This window comes from Haliotis cracherodii, unplaced genomic scaffold, assembly GCF_022045235.1.
Source record: "Haliotis cracherodii isolate W230 unplaced genomic scaffold, xgHalCrac1.p SCAF_20, whole genome shotgun sequence".
NCBI lineage: Eukaryota > Metazoa > Mollusca > Gastropoda > Lepetellida > Haliotidae > Haliotis > Haliotis cracherodii.
This window is the reverse complement of record NW_027266276.1, coordinates 6,745,001-6,770,443: the sequence shown is the minus strand read 5'-3', so window position 1 is coordinate 6,770,443 and position 25,443 is coordinate 6,745,001. Positions and strand designations below refer to the sequence as shown.

At 39.8% G+C, this 25,443-nt stretch overlaps 1 protein-coding gene across 1 annotated transcript in view; it reads left to right on the top strand.

Annotated features, from left to right (window-relative positions):
* Nucleotides 1-2,421: 2,421 nt before the first annotated feature.
* LOC139470014 (5-hydroxytryptamine receptor-like) overlaps nt 2,422-25,443 on the top strand; it is a 189,605-nt gene continuing 166,583 nt past the window's right edge. Inside the window, exon 1 of the mRNA XM_071252300.1 lies at nt 2,422-2,481. The gene's annotated coding sequence lies outside the window, so the exon portion shown is untranslated. The remainder of the gene's footprint in view (nt 2,482-25,443) is intronic.

Here is a 25,443-nt window from a genome sequence, read left to right as displayed (position 1 = left end):
CGTCATTTTGATGCATGTGCAGCCTCTTTAGTTGTTGCGTCCTTCGAGAGTTGCGTTGGTGATACTTCATTTGAAAACGTCAACTCCCGATATTCCCCCGTAGTTTTTCACAAGAAGTTTTTGACGCTTATTTTGTGAGGTGAGGTGAGGTGAAATTGGGTTGAACGTCGCGTCCAAGAGTATTGCACTTATATAGCGACGAGCATGCACGTGTGTGTTTGGCTGCTTGTACTAGTCCGGACTGATGCCGATTTATAGTGCTAGCTCACTGAGATACCATGCCGCTGTCTAACTTACTGACCGACCAGTCCTTGTTTTAGCCCCTTAATGGCGAGCGCCAGACAGGGTGACAACAAGTACCATCTTTTAACGTCTTTGGTATGACGCGGCCGGGGACCTTTCGCTCTCCGGGCGGACGCTCTACCACTAGACGACGGAGGCGGTCGCTTATTTTGTGAACGTCTACGTGTAAATTTTAATGTGAATGTTGGTGAATCCAGAAACTCGTACCAATGATCTAACATAACCAGGGCTAATCTTTAATTCAAACATCATACATAAGTTTTACTTTGTTTGTTCTTTAACGCCGCACTCGGCAATATTCCAGCTATATAACGGCGGTCTGGACTAGACAATCCAGTGATTGACATCATGAGCATTATTCAAAGCAATTAAGATATGATGACATGCATCAACCAAGTCAGCGAACCTGACCACCCGATGCCGTTAGTCGCCTCTTACGACAAGCATGGGTGGGTGAAGATCAATTCTACCCCGTATCTTCACGGGTCTATACATAAGTATCGAACTCTTTCTGTTAAGATTCTCCTTTGTAGGTATACCTTTTAATGAATGAATTCCACAGATAGGGGTACCGTCGACTTGCCCGCTGTTCCATGGGAAATATGGAGGTGCACGGCCACAAGTAACGTCCCTCCTCAATACTCAGGACTACTTGACCCCATCGTGATGACCGCTTCCTGAAAAGCATACATTCCGAACAAGTCCACAAACATGGCCTCCTTTGACAGTAAACTTTTACACCAAATTGAGTCATGTGTTTCTCCCAGCAAAATCAATGTATAAGTATTGAATATAAGCCTGATGAACCCAACTCCTGCGTATCGTCAATGGAAGTAATTAATAACGACATTCGTGTCGGCTGTTGGCTAATTCCTCCCAATTGACTTATTGACTCGGACAATTAAGCCCTTCTATTGTTTGCCAAGGTCACGACAACGGTCAAGCTTTTCGCAGATATATTTTATTGAATTACTGGTGCTCCTAGCTGTCCTTCCTGTTCTAAGGATACATGCCCCTATCCATATCCCATCCCCGCATCCCTCATATATAGAACTGGACCATAGTCATCAATCGATTCCCGATAACCTGTGACTGATCAGACAAATGAGGACCAATCGATGGAAGCGTACGTGTAAATCCCATCGACCATTGTTACTCGGGTGTAATTAATTAATATTTATATATTAATATAACCTACGGTCTTGTACTAGTTCCTGTATATAGAAACAGTCGGAACTGTTATCCAATACAGATGATCAAACAAAAGCTGGGAAAATACTCATATATTTTTTCGTTCACAGAATACATTTCTGAAGGTGTACCAGAAGGTTGGGATTTTTCGAAACACTGGCTTGCTATTTTTGTAATTTGTAAAGCGTATTTATTTGTATCGCTGGAATATCCGTTTTACATCTTGTGTGATCTCAGTGGACATTAATGAGGGCAGTTAGGTTGCATAGAGTTCAATGTGCTTCTTGCATGGTTTAGAACTGTTTTGAGTTTCTTTGTGCAGAAACTGCTATAAAAAAACATTCACCATTCGTAACTTTGAAGTTAATTGTATCACATAAAACATGAGTATCGTTTTTTTCCGACGTTAACTGCCCAATTATGCAATGGGGAACGCAGGTATTTGCTAAATACACAGCCACGGTGATTAGGGTGAAATATTTTATGCATAGCAGCTGAGAAGAGCCTATCGTTATAGGATTTCAAACACCCACTACTCAAACAGGGCAACTTTCCTTTTATCAAATTGTCATAAATAACAGGATTGTTTTTGTTCATTTCCACATCTGTCGAATAATTTACATACATGTTGACAGAAGGAATAAGAAAATAGCTATTTGATGGCCACCAAGACTGTTGTGAGAACGTACCAGACCATATATGAGATTTACGCTGTAACACCTACGTTATCGACACATGTTAGCAATGTGTGTGCAAACATTATCCGATTTCCGTCCGGGGGTAGCACATGTTGCATAATCAATACTTATGGCAGTTGTACAACTGAGGAAAAATAAAGTGACTACTTGGTCACTGAATGACAGTTGTTGATATCGATTGCCTCTGTAGTTAATTGAGTCGTTTATTTATACAGTGGTATTGGAGATATCGGTAAACAAGCACGTGACGTTAAACTGGGGAAACTCGTGTGGCGCAGAGCTAACGAAAGTAAGGCCTGTTGTTATATTTTACAGAATATATGAATATATATTGCTGATATTGTGTTTAATATTCATTGTTTCGGATTGAATGTCTCTCTTTTACCTGATTTTGTACCTCCTTTTTCACTAGATGCTTCTCTCTCTCTCTCTCTGGCCCTCTCTCCCTCGCTCTCTCTTTCTCTCCATCACTTTCTCTCTCTCTCTCTCTTTCGCCGTCCCTTTCTCGCTATTTCTCTGTTTGTGTCTCTTTCCCTCTCTGTGCCTCTCTGTGTGTATCTGCTTGTCTCGTTCTCTCTGTAGATGTCTCTCTTTCTCTCTTTCTTTGCCTATCTTTGTCAAAATATATTTTTCTCACTTTCTCTCTGTCCCTCTCCCTCTTGATTATGAAGCTTTTGTATTTTGCATTTCTCTTTTGTTAACTTTTTTATTTTTGTGTGTCTTGGCTCTTGAATTTCCTCGTTCTAATTTTGTTCCCTCTCTGCTAATAAATGCTGTCGTTTCTTCCTTTCATGCCCCCCTCTCTCTCTCTTTCTCATATGCTCTCCCTCTCTCTAATATGCTCTCTCTCTCCCTCCCTCTCTTCTTGAGCCCATTTCTTCTCCTCTTCTCAGTGGAAACGTCTAAACTACGAGAGCACAAAAGTTATTTCTTCATTCTTAAAATACTCTAAAACGCAGAAATAACAGGTTCCAGTTTAGGTAATCAGCTAGTGGGCCTACCACAGCATGTCTTTGCCGCTTCAGCGTTATGGAGTTTTCCACTTTAACACAAATCGTCTTTCAAGCAATTTCAAGCACTCTTTCTTCAAATATTTGGGTGTAGATTCTGGGACGTGTTTGTGTGCAAGGAGAGTGGACTTTGATTGGTGTCTGGCGTGATTTGTGGTTGGATTTCATTTGGAATTGGATTTGAAAATTGTCTGGACGAGCGTTCAAACACTTAGATGTCTGTCCAAGATCTTAGACGAATTCCAGCTGAGAGTAGAGTATATAAATGGTTACGACCGTTAACTGACTGCTTTAATTCTATTACTCGGTCGTTCTTTTATAATTTATTAATGCAGTTTCGTATGTTTCATAGTACGTGTTTGACGCAATTTTGATACAAGAGTAGAGCAAATGGAATTCATGGCGTAATGAGGACTTCAACATTAATTTATTCCAGTGGCTATAGTGGAACGGCTGGCCGTCATATCTTTTCCTTTGACGTAAATCACAGATGAACAACTTAGAAATAATTCAAGCAAGAAATCAAGATAATAGAACAAGCTATTCATTCAATAAGATCCTTCCTGATCGGAAACACTAACTCCTAGTTCGCCGACATAATTAAATAGATTGTCTTTACAATGGCTATTTGCCATCGAGTGTCACAGAAACGGACAGCTGCTCTTAACGGTTGCCCTTGATGGTTGCCCTTGATTTGTTTGTTTGTTTGTTGTTTAACGCCGTACTCGGCAATATTCCAGCTATATGAGGGCGGTCTGTAAATGATTGAGTCTGGACCAGACAATCCAGTGATTGACATCGTGAGCATCGATCAATGCAACTGGGATACGGTGACATGCATCAAACAAGTCAGCGAGTCTGACCACCCGATCCCGTTAGTTGCCTCTTACGACAAGCATAGTCGCCTTTTACGGCAAGCAAGACCTATTCTACCCCGGATCTTCACGGTCGTGTTTGCCCTTGATGTTTCCCACCATGTGCCATGATGTCTTCGTGTGGTCAGACACAGGGATACAATGTGACATTTAAACGTGCATAATCAACTCGTGTGGCGGTGTGCATTAATAACATACGTAGTCAAGTCATGGTATGTTGATGTGCAGTTATAACATACGTTGTCAACTCATGGTATGTCGATGTGCAGTTATAACATACGTAGTCAACTCATTGTATGTCGATGTGCAGTTATAACATACGTAGTCAACTCATGGTATGTCGATGTGCATTTATAACATACGTAGTGAAGTCATGGAATGTTAATGTGCAGTTATAACATACGTAGTCAACTCATTGTATATCGATGTGCATTTATAACATACATAGTCAACTCATGGTATGTCGATGTGTGCAGTTATAACATACGTAGTCAACTCATGGTATGTCGATGTGCATTTATAACATACATAGTCAACTCATAGTATGTAGAAGTGCAGTTATAACATGCGTAGTCAACTCATGGTATGTCGATCTGGCTTCATAACATACGTAGTCAATTCATATTATGTAGAAGTGCAGTTATAACATGCGTAGTCAACTCATGGCATGTCGATATGGCTTTATAACATGCGTAGTCAACTCATATTTTGTCGATGTGGCTTTATAACATGCGTGGTCAACTCATGTTATGTCGATGTGGCTTTATAACATGCGAAGTCAATTCATGGTATGTCGATATGGCTTTATAACATGCGTAGTCAACTCGTGGTATGTCGAGATGGCTTTATAACATGCGAAGTCAACGTCGATGTGCAGATATGAAATGCGTAGTCAAGTCATGGTATGTCGAGGTGACAGTTAAACATCCGCACGGTCAATTCATGGTTTAGTCGAAGTGTCATTAAAGCATGCTTTCCATAATTAGAGGTATGTTGAAATAACATTTTCAAAAAATACTTGCAGTCAGTTCTGGGTATGTTGTTGAGCCATTATGACATTCGTGCTATGAACTCTTGATTTGTCGAAATAGCAGTCATGCATGTACTCAATTCAAGCAAGTGACATTCAAAGAGGTAGTACACTTGTCGACATATGTCAGAATATCATTCAATTATGCTTGCGGTCAACTCGAGCAAACATGCAAGCAATACGCTCTGGATGTGTCGAAGTTATAATAAAACACGTACAGTTATATTCTAAATTAGCAAAATACGAATTAGATACTTGACGGATTTAAAAGTACTTTCGTGTATATCATTTAGTTTAAAAGAAGCACACAACATAAAACTCCAAATTCCAAAGTGATGTTTTGAATGTTTAAAAATGTGAAATACAGTAAATGAACATTCTCGATGTCATGTGACCTGACATCATAGGCGTCTATGCAATCGGCTTTGCACTCGGCTTTGTAACGGCATCAGTGAACGTGTTCTTGGTGTTAGGGGAAAACCTGGTTACATACCAGTATACCTAGATTTCCGCTGCAATGGCTATTTCCAGAAGCTATCAATGCTACTGCTACTGTTCATGCTACTGCTATCTGAACATGTTTAGTTCGTGCTACTGCCACTGATATGCTACTGCTATTTGAACGTGTTTAGCTCGTGCTACTGCTACTGTTATGCTACTGCTATTTGAACATGTTTAGCTCGTGCTACTGCTACTGTTATGCTACTGCTTTTTGAACATGTTTAGCTCGACGTGCTACTGCTACTGTTATGCTACTGCTTTTTCAACATGTTTAGCTCGTGCTACTGCTACTGCTACTGTTATGCTACTGCTATTTCAACATGTTTAGCCCGTTATACTGCCACTGTTATGCTACTGCTATTTTAACATGTTTAGCTCGTGCTACTGCTACTGCTACTGTTATGCTACTGCTATTTCAACATGTTTAGCCCGTGATACTGCTACTGTTCATGCTACTGCTATGCTTCTGCTACTGCCAGAGTAAACAAAAGAAATAGAACTGTTTCTTTTTTATACACGTCACTTATAAATCCCATGAAAAGTTGATTATGTCGGATTGAAAGCTTACAGGCCTGTTTACATCTCCAAAAACAGAAAAAATAGAAAGATATAAGGACGGAATCGGTTTTTCTCAGTAATTTGATGGAGTGGAAAAACTATTAGCCGAATGCGTCAGTTCTGTCTCGATATTCCTTTAGGAAAACACTAGTTACTTAAAGGAGTCTATTCTCCATCAGTGTTGTCAATAAGGGAGAGATGGCGGCTAACGTAGACAGTTCTGTCTCTGTAGAAAGTGAGAGAACGTGATAAGTTAAATACAAAACGTCAATGACAGAGAATAACCAGTCTCGATTATCCAACGAAATTGATTCTATTTGGGCGTAAAATGTATAATACCGGTGAAAATTGTATGAATGGGTCAGTGAGAATCAGTTGTGTCACCAGGTATTCGCGAAAAGGGTTAGCATGTCCTGCCCGGCCGATAGCATCCGTTAATCACACAATTTGCATAAAAGTGTGTGTGTTTCTTGCCTGACACGGCAGTATTCCTCCCATGCGACTGCGGCTTGTAAACAATCCAGACTATCAAGGGATGGACCAGAAATGCGATAGCACACGATAGCGCATTTAAGGATTTTATTGAAACCAAAAACGACATGTTAAGTTATTAAAAAAGTAAGGTTTGTCCCAATACCGGGGGAAAATGGTGACTGAAGGTGTCACGTTTGTTTTCAATATTCTAATAGGACACACAGGTTAAAGAAGTCTGACCTGCCTCAATATTCTCAAAGGCACACACTAGCTAGTTAAAGGAGTCTTTCCTGTATTTATATTCTAATAGGGCACATTACTTAGTTAAAGGAGTCTGTTCCGTCTCAATATTCTAACAGGAAACACTAGTTAGGTAAAGTAGTCTTCTCTGTCTCAAGATTCTAACAGAACACACTAGTAAGTTAAAGGAGTCTGTTCCGTCTCAATATTCTAATAGGACACACTAGTAAGTTAAAGGAGCCTGTTCTGTCTCAATATTCTAATAGGACACATTAGTAAGTTAAAGGAGTCTGTTCCGTCTCAATATTCTAATAGGACAGACTAGTAAGTTTAAGGAGTCTGTTCCGTCTCAATATTCTAATAGGACACACTAGTAAGTTAAAGGAGTCTGTTCCGTCTCAATATTCTAATAGGACAGACTAGTAAGTTTAAGGAGTCTGTTCTGTCTCAATATTCTAACAGGACACACTAGTTAGTTGAAGGAACCTGTTCCGTCTCAAGATTCTAATAGGACACACCAGTTAGTTAAAGGAGTCTGTTCTGTCTCAATATTCTCAAAGGGACATTAAAGGAGTCTGTTCTATCCTACCCTTCTCAAAAGGAAGGTGTTGATTAACACGCTGAGTTCTGTTCAGGAAACTAACGTTGACGAAATTATTTTTGGCTGATGAACAAAAAGTGATGGATGAAAAACATCTGAGGGTATATTCATGCCTATCCGAATAGTACAAAAGACATGATAAATATAGGATTTAAGAAACTAAAATGAAACCAGTGCTTGGCCTACCAATGGGACACATACCGTCTCTGTGCCATATGATAACAATTGGCAATTTTGGAATAGCACTACGCCTAATGCTGACACACTAAATCTCAGGATTTCGCCATAAATCTGGCCACGGTTGAGCGTAGAGCTTTATCAAAACTGACAAGCAGCACGTGGTATTATTTTACCTACACCGACGCTTCCATCCATCGAGAGAAATCTATTGGACTTGGCACACACCGCCGATGTGCTTTGCAGGGGGATGTTTTATGGATGAAGCAGCTAACGCAACTCCCGTGCTCGTTTCACATGTTTGAGTCCACAGACTATGGATGACAAGCGAGTCCTCATACAAGTATATTAAATACCTATGCCCATGCTAAATGGTTTCAAATGGTAATCTTTATTGCTACTTTGTCCATTATATTTAACCATGATGGAAAAGTGGCCGCGAAATACTATGTCCTCCCTGTATTACCAAGGCTTAGCAGTGTATATATGCTGCATGTTTTCTGTCTGGTTTGATGAAGTAAAACCTCCTATCTGCTCCAGTATTAGCTTGATCAGAGGGTACATTTAACACTCAACGCATAAAGCATGTCTGATGCAAGGTCTGAATTTCATCTTCAGCATGTGTTACATATGGTTTGATTCTCATTACATTCTTCCCATTTCAGTTCCATCCTCGAAGACTGTGAGGGTAAATATCAATATATCCGGGCTTGGAAGTTAGAAATCTCCAAAATCATAAGTAGTCGATGGTATATTGTTGTACTGGAATGATATGATCGTGTGCGTGTTTACACTGTAGAGAGTAATCAGACACATGTCTATCGAGATAAGGCGATCAATACGGATAACGCATGTCTTGTAAAATTACTTCTATGTAACAGCAACGCATTGAATCATGCCATGTCATAACAGTTTGACCTGATAAGCTCCCAACTTATTATAAGCACTCCACACTACACATAACCGCCTCCGTGGTCTAGTGGTAGAGCGTCCGCCCGGAGAGCGGAAGGTCCGGGGTTAAGTCCCCTGCCGCGTCATACGAAAAGACGTTAAAAGATTGTACTTGTTGTTACCCTGTCTGGCGCTCGGCATTAAGGGGCTAAAACAAGGACTGGTCGGCTCGGAGTCAGTATACTGTGTCTGAGTGGGGTATTCATGTTAAACTGCGGCATGGTATCTCAGTGTGCTAGCACTATGAATCGGCATCAGTCCGGACTAGTACAAGCAGCCACACAAACACACACACGTATTGGCACGTTGCTATATAAGTGCAATAATCTTGGACGCGACGTTAAACCCCATTTCACCTCACCTCACCTCAACTCACCCCACCTCACCTCACCCACCTCACCTCACCTCACCCACCTCACCTCACCTCACCTCACCTCACCCACTTCACCTCACCTCACCTCACCTCACCTCACCTCACCTCACCTTACCCACCTCACATGCCTTGTTGGAGCCCAATCGCTCTATAACAGAGTCCAGCATAAAATAATGTTTCACAGTACGATTTCGATATTACGTCCATGGCATGATACAAGCTTCCAGTGTCAAGGTGCCACTTTCCTGTATATTTAACTATACACGAGTTAAATAGTATCGCAATAACATCGCCGGCGTTGTTGGAGTGATTTATGAACACGAACAGACAGGGTCGTTTCCATTATGAAATGAAACACGAGAGGCTGCCAGCTATAAGATGAGGGCAACACACAAAACTCATTGTGAACTTGAAGGGGGTAGGATTTATATCTGTCATCACGAACTCTGCCTTTGATGTCAGAAACTGGAATTATCTACGTTTGTTTGACAAGATAAATGATTTTTGTTTGAAGCGTATTGTTCACCATAATGGCATTCTTATCTGATCTTGTTAGGCTTGTTCTGCAGGTCTACGAGTGATTGTTTCGCGGGGGTACGGGGCACCTCATTACCAGGATATTTTAGCTGCGATCATGACCATTGATCGTTAAAAGCGCTGTTAACCATTTAATGCTTAGTTATTTTTTTTAATGCACCTTTTTATAAAAGCGACAAACTTGTTTGATAATCACAAGTAGAATTTGTTAAAAGCAGACCATTGTGCGATTCCGACGGTAGCATAAACATGTGTTTATGAATCACTATCAAATAGTGATGATGCTATGGCCAGGTGTTCCCCAAAACGTGTGCGTATCCTGCCCCACCGGCGGCAGTCATGCAAGGGAAAGTCAGTTGTTCAGTTGAAGAAACCCAGAAAGACATGGTAGAAGTGAAAAAATGAATTGCATCAATATGACTTTTGTCACTTATGCGTCAAATTTGCAAATGTTTTACATTTTTCTGTCCTGTAAGTTCTGAAATGTGAACCATATGCAAGAATTCTGGCCTGTTGGCGCTGGATCTATCTACAGTTGTACGTCTATATATAGAATGTTACATATCTCATCTTACAGTGTCAAATAATGTCAAATATATGACTGTTTTAAAAAACGGCAATGTCAAGTGTTCGACACTTATTAAGATACGTTGTTTTATTAAACATCGTTATGTAAGCTGTGAGGGAACAACAAATGCGCCATCTGAGCAACACAACGATCGATCAAATGGATGTTTATAAATGCTGTATGTATATCGCTACACTTATCAACGTTATACAAAAGACAACTTGCCATAACTGACGAAAATCGATTTTCCTCAATGACGTCAAATGACGCAGAGGGGTATACATACGCACACAAAATGAAGGGAGAACTCTGCTATTCTTAGAACTAGGCTATTTTAACTCGCGACTGGACTGCAACAATATATTTTCGTATTGATTTGTTCACGAGAATCCAGCCTTTTCCAACATGTGGGTACTGAAATATTATATATTAAGATATTCATAAATCATAAGAAATGCTCTACTGGTACTACATACAAAATAAGTACAGTAAACTACGGTTATAACGAACTCGAGGGGACTACTAATTTTAGTTCGTTATAACCGTAATTCGGTATAAGCATATATACAGCATAACTACAGCATATAGTCGGGACTAAAAAGTTAGTTCGTTATATTCGTTAGTTCGTTATAAGTGTGTTCGTTATAACCGTAGTTTACTGTAATAGCGAAATGGATTTCCCTATCCAACATGTACAATTGGCAAATGATTCCCGCATTCACCTGGTTGTGGAAGTGTAATTTGAAATTTGGCTCGCCATTAATAATGAAGTACAAGGCTTGTCATCAACTGTAATGAATTACAGAAAATTTGAAAAGTCATAGTTTGTTATACGAAGTTTATTGATTAACATATATGTCTCAATTTGAAGCCGTTTTGACACAACATAAAATTACTGTACTGTTTTTATCCATGTAAATACTTCTTTCAGTGGCATTTAGAAGTTGGTGCGATGAAGTAAGACGAGTTCTATGGATGAACAACTTCTTTATTACAATTAGTGCGACGTTTCGATGTAGATCCTAACACCTTTATCAAGATGACTTGCTTGATAAAGGTGTTAGGATCTATACCGAAACGTCGCACTAATTGTAATATAGAAGTTGTTCATCCATAGAACTCGTCTTACTTCATGTAAATACTGTCTTGAAGCTATACAAAATTGAGATTTGTTGTTATTTTTCTTAAGTTTCTAAAACTCTCACCTGTTAGGCATCAACATTCTTAATTTTTAGAGTTCAGAACAGTTCCATGTTTTCAAAACTGTGAAGTTTAGTAAATTATAAAGTGTGTGTGATGTAGTTTGAGTTACTTCGGACTTCAAAGTGAGTGTTGAAAAGCAAGAAGATATGTCCCTGTGGCATCCAGGGGGCTATCCCAAAACTTTTATTTTTGTATGACAGGTACATTATTACAGTTCCATTGTTTTACGGAGGTACGGGGGCCTTTTACCCAGAATTTCGTGTTCTTGAGTTAAAGCGACAAAACCCGTTCCACATCCAATAGATATCTCTTATACTATATCATGACCATGAATCACTATCAAATAGTGATGCTACCGGGTGTTTGCGTAGAGGTCACCATGGCCTGCCCCACCGATGGCACCCGTCACAAACACATGAAAAGCCAAGTCAATTGTTCACCTAAAAAAAATACGGTAACATGTGGTGCAAGTCAAAAAAGGGAACTACATCGGACATTATTTTTGTCACTGATGCGTCTAATTTGGAAATGTCCTCCAAATGTCTACCATAATACTTTTTGAAAGCTTTACTGAGACTTTGAATGTTGTAACAGTGAACAAACAACTTCTGAGAAAGAATATGTGACGCTCTTTGAACGATTATAAACCTTGGTCCCGAAAAGACGTTTAAGCCTTGTCACTCTATTCTCTTTGTAATTTTGCATATTTTGGGCTTCATTTTGTATATTTGTGTTTTGTTTAACGCATACTCAGCACTATTCTCGTCATATGGCGGCGGTTTGCAAATGATCGAGTCTGTACCAGACAATTTAGTGACTGACATCATGAGCCTGGTCACTAACGACAAGGATGGATATATGCTTACCTGGAATTCTATTTCTTTTCTCAGGTACACATCAAACAAAATTTAATCATGTCATCATCTTCATATAGATGTTGCATGTAATCGTATCCCATTACATGTGAAGATCCGGGGTAGAGTAGTTCTTCAGCAACCCATGCTTGCCGTAAAAGGCGACTATATGCTTGTCGTAAGAGGTGACAGGCTCGCTGACATGGTTGAAGCATGTCATCGTGTCCCAATTGCATGGATTGATGTTCATGATGCCAATCACTGGATTGTCTGGTCGAGACGCGATTATTTACAGACTGCCGTCATATAAATTGTTTGATAGGCATTACTTAGAAGTTGACGGATGACAAAGTAGATGCAATTTTATGGATAACAACTTCTTAATACTGTAAATAAACGACGTTTCGGTAGAGATCCTTATACCGTTGTCAAGCAAGACTGAACTGTTGTCACGTTTACCATCTGACTGCTTCTTATGTAGATCGGGTCGCACAGATGGGAGAGAGGTAACTAAAACGTCGTAAAACGCTCCTTCTTTGAGGTAGAAAAGCAGTAGAAAGTACCAAGGGATGTGTTTCGTATTGTTATGATCACCTCAGCCAGTCTGAGCGTCTTTTCTGAAAACAGCTCCCTCGAGTTTCCAGAAACGCTCCTTGTGCGTGTTCTACAGACGAGTAATTGTTACTTCTAATTCAAGTGACTGACTGTATGACGTTGACAAAGGTGTTCGTTCGATTGGCAAGTATGTAAATCAGTAATTAAGTTACATCTCGACCTGAGACAGGAAAAATAGATTTATTGATCCCCTGGACAGCAGAGGGGAAAATACCTTACAACAGGAACCACATGATATTGGGACACAACGTTTACTTAATACTTATTACAATACTCTACTAGTGTACTTCTATATCACATTACTCCACAACGTTTACTCACTTCTACATCATATTACTCCAAAATGTTTACTTACTTCTACATCACATATTACTCCACAACGTTTACTTACTTCTACATCACATTACTCCACAACGTTTACTTACTTCTACATCACATTACTCCACAACGTTTACCTACTTCTACATCACATTACTCCACAACGTTAGCTTACTTCTACATCACATATTACTCCACAACGTTTACTTACTTCTACATCACATTACTCCACAACGTTTACTTACTTCTACATCACATTACTCCACAACGTTTACTTCCTTCTACATCACATTACTCCACAACGTTAGCTTACTTCTACATCACATTACTCCACAACGTTTACTTCCTTCTACATCACATTACTCCAAAATGTTTACCTACTTCTACATCACATTACTCCACAACGTTTACTTACTTCTACATCACACAACCCCACAACGTTTACTTACTGCTACATCACATCACTCCACAACGTTTACTTACTTCTACATCACATTACCCTACAACGTTAACTTACTTCTACATCACCTTACTCCATAACGTTTACTTACTTCTACATCACATTACTCCGCAATGTTTACCTACTTCTACATCACATTACACAACAATGTTTACTTACTTCTACATCACATTACTCCACAACGTTTACTTACTTCTACATCACATTACTCCACAACGTTTACTTACTTCTACATCACATTACTCCACAATATGTACTTACTTCTACATTACATTACTCCACAGTATTTACTTACTTCTAGATCACATTACTCCACAACGTTTACTTACTTCTACATCACATTACTTCATACCGTTTACTTACTTCTACATCACATTACTCCACAACGTTTACTTACTTCTACATCACATTACTCCACAACGTTTACTTACTTCTACATCACATTACTCCATAATATGTACTTACTTCTACATTACATCACTCCACAGTATTTACTTACTTCTAGATCACATTACTCCACAACGTTTACTTCCTTCTACATCACATTACTTCATACCGTTTACTTACTTCTACATCACATTACTCCACAACGTTTACTTACTTCTACATCACATTACTCCACAACTTTTACTTACTTCTAGATCACATTACACAGCAATGTTTACTTACTTCTACATCACATTACTCCATAACGTTTACTTACTTCTACATCACATTACTCCACAACGTTTACTTACTTCTACATCACATTACTCCACAATATGTACTTACTGCTACATCACATTACTCCACAATGTTTACTTACTTCCACATCACATTACTCCACAACATTTACTTACTTCTACATCACATTCCTTCACAACGTTTACTTACTTCTACATCACATTACTACACAATGTTTACTTACTTCTAGATCACATTACTCCACAATGTTTACTTACTTGTATATCACATTACTCCATAACCTTTACTTACTTCTACATCACATTACACAACAATCTTTACTTCTATATTATATTACGCCATAACGTTTACTTACTTCTATGTCATATTACTCCACAATTATTACTTACTTCCACATCACATTACTCTACAACGTTTACTTCCTTCTTTATGACATTACGTTTGGTGGAGGCTTGAATGAAGCAAACAAGAAACGTTACGATAATTGAAAGAGGTTCGGCGACGTTTTAGTCTACTAACGTTTTGTTAACGTTCGTCATTGTTTGGTTAAATCCAATTTGCGATACTTCAATTCGTTCGAATCTTTCTTTTGCCTGGCATTGCATAAACAGGATCTGTTCGTCCGTCAGGTTTTGATTCCGGAACAAAACTCAATATTATTTATGAAACTTTGTATACACATTGGGCATGCACTGAACTGGTTCCTTCATCTATTCAGGGCTTAGGTACAAATGTTGGTAGGACTGAACTTCGTTTCTGGAGTATAACTTAGTCAATAGTTAAGCATCAGGTATGCCCTTAACTGGTTTCTGACGTTTTTAGACTTTGCTTGAAAGAAACATTTTGGACTTCGTTTCAAATGGGGGTTGCATTGCTTGATGAAACTTTGTAATCACATCCGATATCATACATCACAAAACCCTGGAATTCCTTTTTAAATAAGTCATAAGTTACTTATTGTTGTTTTGAGAGGGTCGGATGGTCAGGCTCCGTGACGTGGTTGATTACATTACTTCGTACCCTCACAGAGTGGGGCGTTGCTTTATAATGCAGTGTTTATTAAAACCCAAGCAAACAAAGGATCATTCTTCAGTACAGGACATGTTGATTTGTTTTTAGTAATCATACTAAAAAGTAGCTTTACTAATTCAGGTCCATGTAAGCTATTGACGTCATTTAAAGGAGATAGTTATTTTATGCACATATTTAAAAGGGAGGGAGATATGAATGACTTTGTCTTCTTGTTCAAGACGCAATTATTCACAGAATGTTTCTTTTACATGGGATGGGGTGAGGTGAAATTGGGTATACGCCGCGTTGAATATTGTTGCACTTATATAGCGACGTGTATGCACGTGTGTGTTTGCTTGTACTAGTCCGGACAATTGCTGATTTTGCAGTGTTAGCCCACTAAGATACCATGCCTCAGTTTAACAAAAACACACCACTCAGACAATGTATACTGCCTCCCAGCAGACCAGATCTTGTTTTAGCCCCGTAATGCCGAGCACCATCTTTTGGTATGACGCAACCGGGAATCGAACCCTCGACCTTCCACTATCCGGGCAGATGCTCTACCATTAGACCACGGAGGCGGTCTTTTACATTGGGAAAGTGTATCAGTGAATCTTATATTGTAGTAACTGTCTCACAAATACCCAAACGATGTTTGTGTGTTGTATGCACAGATTTAACAAGCATGCAGTGTTTCAAGTCTTAAAGGGCACCAGTGTCTGTCTGAAATGTAGAATTAACGCAATCCAGATACACACGTTCAAACTAATGCCCGTTACTTAGAATTAGATGATACTTAACATACACAACGCAACGTTCGCTACACAAAATGCCAGTTTCAATTTAACTATTAGAAGACGGTTTGTAACCATCCCTCCATTTTATCTTTCTAACCTCATACAGAAGGGGGACGCGGGGTTGGGTTGGGGCAGGGCCCATTACAACATCACAGTAATTGTATCGGAAATAACAAATGTTTTCAGAAGACCTTTTTTCCAAACAAGAAATCTTTTACTTCATCAAGAGAATGGAATGACGTCTACACTCTAGACACAGGGGATATTCCCCCCCTCGGGGAGCCAGGATATGTTATTTGTAAATGTTGTAAAAAACATCCTAAATTCTTCATGGCTCGCCTCCATTGATTCACAATGGTGGTAAAAACAGGTCACTACGTCCATGCAATGGCCGAAGGTGTCTGAATTTAACCTTTGGCTTTCCACAAGAGAAACTCTATTGGATTTCCACTGTGGTTTTTCCACTTTCAACGGTAGATTTAAAGTTTAACCAAATCAGGTTTGGGCTCAAAATTGTATTACGATCCAGAATTTAGAGTAGACCAAGGCTCAAGGGACGGGGCGAAATGGGATTAAGAAAAAATGTATTACCGAGCGATAAATGTTGTGTCGGGATTTCAAAGTTAGACTAAATATAAGACCATTTAATTTATGGATTTCATGCTCAAAAAGTGTGAAATATTTTGCTTTCATTTAACAATTTTAGTTTCATTTAGTCCATGTATCTCCAACTCGCTATGTGATCGAAAAAAGATGACAAGCAGTTGACATGATGATAATGTGAATTTCATACTTCAGCTGTTTGTCTGAAACTCTCAATTTGTGGGAACGGATGGTCACTTAGTCGAAGGCTCCGCATATCATTATGTGGTGTTGCGTCCCTTGCACTTGTCAGGATCCGCTGTTCGTGTTGTCGAATTCGATGTGATAATGATGCTTGGTGTATATGCGCAACAAAAGCGTGGAAGTAGGTTTCATCAAAGTGATTAACCTCACGCACGCACACACTCACTTACTCACTCACTTACCAATAACTCTACCAATAACTCACTCACTCACTCACTAAAACCAATAACTCACTCACTCATCCAATAACGCACTCTCCCATTAAACCAATAACTCACTCACTCGCTCAACGAACCAACCAATAACTCACTCACTAACTCAGCCAACCAATAAATCACTAACTCAACCAATACTTTACTCACTCAACCAATAGCTCACTCACTCACTCACTCAACCAATAACACACTCACTCAACCAATAACTCACTCACTCAACACATAACTCAACCAATAACTCACTCACTCAACCAACCAATAACGCACTCACTCACTCAACACATAACTCAACCAATAACTCACTCACTCAACCAACCAATAACGCACTCACTCACTCAACACATAACTCAACCAATAACTCACTCACTCACTCACTCACTCACTCACTCACTCGACAATAAATTATCCAAACAATCAATTTAAGGTTGTTACATATTCACTCCGATAACAACAAAACAAAATCACAACTATTGATTATTGACAATGGTGTGACACAACACAATCCAGCCTGGATTACAGGTACTGTACATGACAACCTGAGTGGTTCACAGTTTCACAAAACTACACACGTGTGAAGGGCGTGAGAAACAGCTGTGCTCAACTGTCTCGCTGTACCACGTGTCACAGGTGTCGTGTAACACATCCGCAATAACCATTGGTCGCTAGTTGATGAGGTCGCTACTGGCAGGATAGCACAAAACATGATCTTTCTAAAACCGCTCGTGACATTACTCATTCACGTTCACCGTTCACATCAGAGTGAGTGAGTGAGTGAGTGAGTGAGTGAGTATGGTTTTACACCGGTTTTAGCAATATTCCAGCAATATCACGGTGGGGGACACCAGAAAACGGCTTCACACATTGTACCCATGTCAGAAATCGAACCACTAGGCTACCCGACCGCACCTCACATTAGACATACATTATATGGATCACTCGGGGTACATGGGGTTTTAGGCGTCCCGCGTTAGGTTTTGTACCAAGAGCCGGAACGAGTGGCACAAAACCTAACGGGAGACGCATAAAACCCCATGTACCTCGAGTGATCCTTCTACAACGAATTTATCTTACCGGCATGTTTGAATGTGACGTTGTCACAAATTGTCATTAACGCAAATTCAAAATTGATTAAAAAAAGCTGTTCTATTGAACTGAGGTTATTTTGTGCTGTGTCAGGTGACTTCCACCAACTCGGGAAAAGCATGCGGATTTTTGCTTTGAAAAGGGGTATAAGCCATTTATTCTGTCTCTCAGTATTGCTCGTGGCGGGGTATAAGAGATTTATTCCACCGCTGAGAAATTTATCACCCTCCAAGGCGGGTTAAACAGTATTTTATGAAGATCACGTAGACCAATCGGATCTCATCATTCTGACATGGAGGTATGATAATTAACTTCAACACCTAGTTTCATCACTATTTCATAGTGATTCATAAAACACATGCTCCTGATGTGGCCCGAATCGTACAATGGACTGGAAAGGTTTTTGTCGTTTTTATTTAGTTTCAGAGGACCGATTGTGCATATTTAGCTCTACATTTCAGAAGGATTTCTCGTTATTTAAACATTTGTATATTGTTGCTAACTGTTTCGTTAACCAACACATTCTCAGGTCATTTATTTTTAAAAAGCGACAAAAATCTTTACATATTCATAAAAAATCTCTGCTAAAAGCAGAGTCGATTGTACGATTCCGACTATATCATGGTCATATGTTTATGAACCACTATCAAGTAGCGATGACACCAGGTGATCGTATCCTGTCCCACCAGTGGCACCAGTCACTAACACATGCAAAGGCAAGTCAAAACCATGATATGTCATATCTGGGTACACCGAAACTAGATTCAACAAAACACTGATTTTAATGAACATTATCAAGCCCTGATCAGTAGCGTATCGAACACGTGAAGTATATTTGTGAATAGTGTATTTATATGACCATCATACAGATGACTAACGTGTATGTGAATAACGCCTTTGTGAAAAGCGTTTATGTGAATTGCCTACGGGTGAAAGCATATATTTGAACCGGGTATATGTGAATAGCTTATATGTGAATTGATATATGTGAATCGTGTATATGTGAATAGCTTATATCTGACAAGCCTTTTTGGGAATAGCTTTAAGGTGACAGGGTATATGTGAATATCGCACATGTGATGTGCGTAGATGTCAATGGAATATGATTGTGTAAAGCCTTTATGTGAATAGCGGATGGGTGAATAACCTGTATGTGAATAGCGTACAGATAAATTGCGTATATGTGATGAGGGAATATGTGAATAGCCATAGTGGATAATTAATTAAATGTAGAGGCGCTTATTGTGAGCTGACCCGATACAATTGAGTGAGTGAGTATGGTTTTACGCCGCTTTTAGCAATATTCCAGCAATATCACGGCGGGGGACACCTGAAATGGGCTTCACACATTGTACCCATGTCGGGAATCGAACCCGTGTCTTCGGGGTGACGAGCGAACGCTTTAACCACTAGGCTACCCGACCTCCATGACCCTATACAAATATATACGATTTCTATTTTGTGTAAATGAATTCTCCCTGGACTCAAACACACGTCAGAAAACTAAATCACAAGAATTATTTTGAAGAATTGTCACAATGATCAAATCAACAACATAAAAGTAGTTTTAAGCCATACATTATCCAGTAAACACATTGCAACATCTGCCAACATGTGACATTGGTGCTAAAACAGAGCAAGCAACAACAAACTCGAACAGACTGTCAGTTTTATAAGCGTCAAACCGTTTCGTAAAATCAATATAAAAACGTCAAAACCAACATAAAATATCACATGAAATTAAAAATTAAAAACAATTGAAGCGTAAGTCAACAAAGATGCCGCCAAAGGAACCTTAATTTGCAGGATTGTAAATAGCGCCGGTGCGAATTAGCGCCATTGTGTTCTACTACTTTTACATCGTCAAATATAGATCAATTACGTGCGAGCTAGTTCCGTTCAGGGGGGACACCTCAGGATATCTTCGATTGCCCAACGTGGCAAGCTTTTATCACTTCATTTTCTTGGTATCAATAAGATGTGTTGCTATATTGACCGGTTGGTAGAGAAGGCGCTGTTCTCCATCAGACGCTCCATCGCCTGTTCAGAGGTAAACATGGATTTGGTAAAATAGCATCCACGGGTCGAACGGATGAGCTGTGGAACGGTTAACAGAAGGTATCAATAAATATTGCACACCTGGTGTTTGTGAGGGACAATGTTATGACGCCTATTTTGTGCGTTTTAAGCAATTGAGGAGGACTGTTTTGCTGAGTCAATGAGGTTTCATGTTGTGCTTAACACAAGTAAATAACCAATGAGTACCGACATCTGTGCCGTGTGAATGAATGCTGCATTCATTCACGGGGCACAGATAATCCGTTATTCCGGGTTTTGAGTACAGTAAACTACGGTTATAACGAACACGCTTATAACGAACTGACGGATCTAACGAACTGACTTTTTTGGTCCAGACTATTTGCTGTAGTTATGCTGTATATATGCTTATAACGAACTACGGTTATAACGAACTAAAATTAGTAGTCCCCTTGAGTTCGTTATAACCGTACTTTACTGTAGGTTATTCTATATACTGAACATTTTAGAAAAGAAAATGAAGATAAAACGTATGAAATTTCAACCCTACAGAGGAACTTTACTGAAGGCAGCCTATTGTTCCTATGACGTCATGTAATCTATTTATGACGTTATGTATAATGGATGACGTCATATCGCATTTTCACAACAACGAAGCACTGTGACGTCATATGGCTCCAATTGACCAATCAGCATTGAGAATCGCCAAAACGCCCACGTGCAAATAGAGGAAAGTTATTGCACACGATCATTTTAACCTCACGGGGAATATTATCAGTACTGGGTTGGGAGGTCATCAGAGGAGAACGTATATGGTTTCTAAGTGGGCATCGAGGTCGGCTACTCGTCTGTGTCAATATAAACCTTGTATATATCCATCAACATTCGATTCGCAGTCTAACATGTAGTGCCCTCGAGGGGTTACGGTGTGGATGTGGACGTGGGTTGGGGTTGGGGTTGGGGTTGGGGTTTGGGGGCAGTTTTTTAAGGCCCCTGCCAGTATTTAATGACGGTGGGTTCAAGTCCCAAATTCCTGTTTCGTCATCACCGTACGTGCGCATGTGGTTTTTGATGTCAAGTAGCAAATATAAACATGAGGCGCCATTGAAACGTAAGTTATGTTTGAGGTTTGGACAACTGGTATTACACAAAGTGCTCTTTTTTCAACACGTGTTTGCTATGATACGTATTTAGGTCATGGGAACTGGATACAAGTATACGTCCACGTTTCTTTCATAATGTCATTGTAGTGCTGCTACTTATGGCCATGGGATACGTCTGACGCTGTGTGTCTGTGGCGCCGCCATTCGCTGTGAAGAGTTGCGTCAGGGCACGCCAGAAAGCAATGCGTGTGGATACATGATACTTTGTTATGGATGGCAACTTCATTTATTCAAAGTTTCAGAGCTACTTCTTGCTCCTTCATCAGGTGAATAAAATAGGGGAGGACTTCATTCATTCAACTGACGAAGGAGCAAGAAGAAGCTCTGAAACGTTGTACAAAGAATAAAAGAAGCTGTTATCCATAAAAAGTGTCATGTATACATGTTCTCCCAACGTCTAAATGCCTATCGAAGACATGATTGTGGGTTCGAATCCCCGTTCGCCCCGGGTATGTTTCTAGGTTTGTCAGCCGTGCTCGTGGGTACGACAGGAGTGGTAAACGTCTAAGACCTGAATCACTTCGGGCTTTCCTCCCACATTAAGCTGACACGATGTGATATAACTGGAATACTGTTGTAAATTTAAAGTGAGTTAGGTTCTTCATGTCCTTGCTTCATTCCCGCGAAGACCGGGTTAGAACTGATCATCAGTAACCCATGCTTATCAGGCGACTAATACTGAATTCAATCATTGGATTGTCTGGTCCAGACTCGGTTTTTTATAGACCGCCGTAAGAAGGAAGAATATTGGTCAGTACTTTGTTGAAAAACAAACAAACAATCTCTCGTGGAAGACACAAATATGAAAAAGTCCCCTCTTAATATTTGACTATACTGAACAACAAGTGGCAACTGCCTTATCTTTGGAAATTTTTAAAGGCAATGTGGAACTATATGTTGAAATATAGTCAACTATGTTGGAAACTAAAACATATAGTAAAAGCCAACATATCAAAAATTCATCAAGATACCAAAACATAAAATCTATACAAAAAAGTGATCCCTTACATTTTTACTGTGTATAAAAATACTCCTGCTAGTAACACGATCCAACAATTGCCGATAATAACAAACATTACCCTCTGGTGCGCTGGCCCTATCGCGATTGTAATCAGGAACACTGATGAATATCCCAAGACATGGTTCTGAGAACGATGCCTGAACCGATAATATGGACACCCTTCCTGTATCCTTGCTACAAGTGTTACAAACAGGGCCGTCACTGCCGGTCTCTATCCAGCGCAAGCCTGTTGACACAGTGTTGGTTTTGTGGAGACGTGCTTCTAAAGGCTGGCAAAAAATGTTACAACATCAAAGGGCTTGAGAAAAGCCACGGAAACCGAAATCATATTACACGCCAAGTCATTTGAAATTTTATTACAATTATTATGTAATTGGGTGAGTCATAACATCTTCCCAAACAACCTTTATAACAACGGGACATTACATGCACGTCACACAAGCAATCATATCAAGACTTTTTGAATAATTCTTTACATCTGTCTCTTCTAATCTAACTTTACACTGAAAACAAACTTAACTATATGACCAAGAGTAGATGAACATTTCGTCCAAGAAATCAATTGAAATCATTTAAACAGACACGTCTTCAAAATAAAACAAAAAAAGGGAGCCCTGAACAATGCGTGATTTCAAGGTTGCGGCCATCTAGACTTGCCAAATTGTTCTAGACTTGAGTTGGGTTCCTTTCTTAATTTATTATCTGTTTTGAACTAAAACTAAACTAAGGTTTTGTCACGATACATACTCATACTTAATACAATTAGTAGTATGTTTTACGCCGCTTTTAGCAATATTCCAGCAATATCACAGCGGGGGTACTTAATACAAGTCTACAATCACAATGATCAAAATTGAATGTTGTACTGTCCACCGTCCGGGATAAACCGGTTTAGGCTTCCAGACCGCTTATTGGTCGAAACAACTAATTTGTATAGCCCACGGTCCAAGGAGAAACCTGCCAAGACCTGAAGCTTGGCCCACTCTGATATTGACCTGGAATTCGACAAGAGATAGTTATTTCTTGAACTTTCAGGTTATTTCGCCAGAGCCAAATGTGCAGTTCAAGATGGGTGCCAACGATTGGGCAGGACAGGCTCAGTTGTCCCTCATTAGGCTCGCTTCCCCCCCAAAGCGACAAAAAAACTAAATTTATTTCCATAATCATAATAAAAGCAGAGCCCATTGAATGATTCCGATGTGTTTATGTATCACTATCAAATAGTGATGATACCAGGTGTTCGCGTGAAGGTGAGCGTAGTCTGCCTCATTTGTGACTCATCACAAACACATGCATTGGAAAGTCAATTAATAGAGAATACCATGTTTGTCACTGATGTGTCGAAGACTACAACTGTCGTAGTTCTGTGTTAGCGTATCGGGATTTCTATATTCGTAGCTCTACGATCGCTTTGTGAAATGGGCTCCTGGTGTCATCATTGTAGTGAGTGAGTGAGTGAGTGAGTGAGTGAGTGAGTGAGTGAGTGTGATTTTACTCGTTTTCTAAAGAAATATGCCCGCAATATCAAGGCCAGAAATGGGCTCGATACATTGTACCCCATGTGGCGAATCGAACCCGGGTCTTCGGTGTGACGAACGACCGTTTGAGACACTAGGCGTCTGGACCAGACAGTCCAGTGATTGACATCATGATCATCGATCCACGCAATTGGGATCGATGACATTCATCAACCAAGTCAGCCACTCTGACCCCCCGATCCCGTTAGTCGCCTATTACGACAAGCACAGTCGCCCTTTACGGCAAGAATGGGTTACTGAATCCCCTTTCTACCCCGGATCTTCACGGGTCGGCTTAAGCGGGGACTGGTCCTTGTTAAACTGCTACATATCTCAATGGGCTAGCACTATAAACCTGATAGGCAGTACAAGCAGCCACGCACACATATACACACGAAGGAACGTCGTTAAATATGGGCAACAATCTTGAACCTCTTTTCACCTCGCCTCACCACCAAAAGCTTCCTGTTTTACAATTATTCTTTAAGGTTGTGCATCCTAGAACTCACGTTATCGACAGATAATTTCTTACGGTGCAATTTATAGTGAAGATGGAGAGGTCACTGCGAGTGACCAGACTTTCTTTGCGTCATCGTATACCGTATATCGTAGCTCATGCCATCAACCACTAGTCGTTCTGGCTCAGGCTCGACTACATACAGACTGTTGTTAAATAGGTGAAATATTTGTCAAATGCGGCGTATAGATCACTTCACTCACTCATGAAAGGATATTCAACATCAGTGCATAAGTTGCGTGTCGCGTACGATTATCGTTTCCGACAGTCGTCTGTTAAACAGGCCTCTTACTTTAAATCGGAGAGGTTTCAATTTTCTACCCTTTCACAACGCTAACCACAGTTAGTGATCATCCTCTGACTCGTGTAATCGGCTCTACTGCATCGCTTTCCGAAGGCGATGCCTATAGTTTATCAAACGCCAATGTCAATAATTGTTTATTGGTGCAAACATTTCATAATTTCGTTTCTGAGACGTATGAAGTAAAAAACTCACCTATGGAATAGTTTCAAAACAATTATATCGGTTTGTGGATTGGATAGAAATCAATTACCTGTTAGTTCAAAAGTTAACTGTACTTGAATGACACGCGTAATTTTTATATAAACACTGTCTTTGAGTAAAAATAGCACAGGAGGAAATTGGACCCTGTTGTATCATTGATCACGGAGCTTGGGTTAATAGATATCCAAACAAAACATAAGGTCACTGAAAGATTGATAATTATATAATAATTAAAAGAGCACGTATCGTACATGAAACGATTATTCAACCGACATATTCAATGTTTTGACTGGTCGCCATGGAGAATCCCGATCGCCGATCAACGTTCAAACTGTTTCTTTTGGGGCGGCGGGTTAGCTCAATGGTTAAAGCGTTCACTCGCCACGAAGACGCCCAGGCTCGATTCCCTAGATGGGTACAATATATAAAGCCAATTTCTGGTGATATGGGTGGAATATTGCTAAAAGCGACGTAAAACCATACTCATTCACTCACCCGTTTAAATTC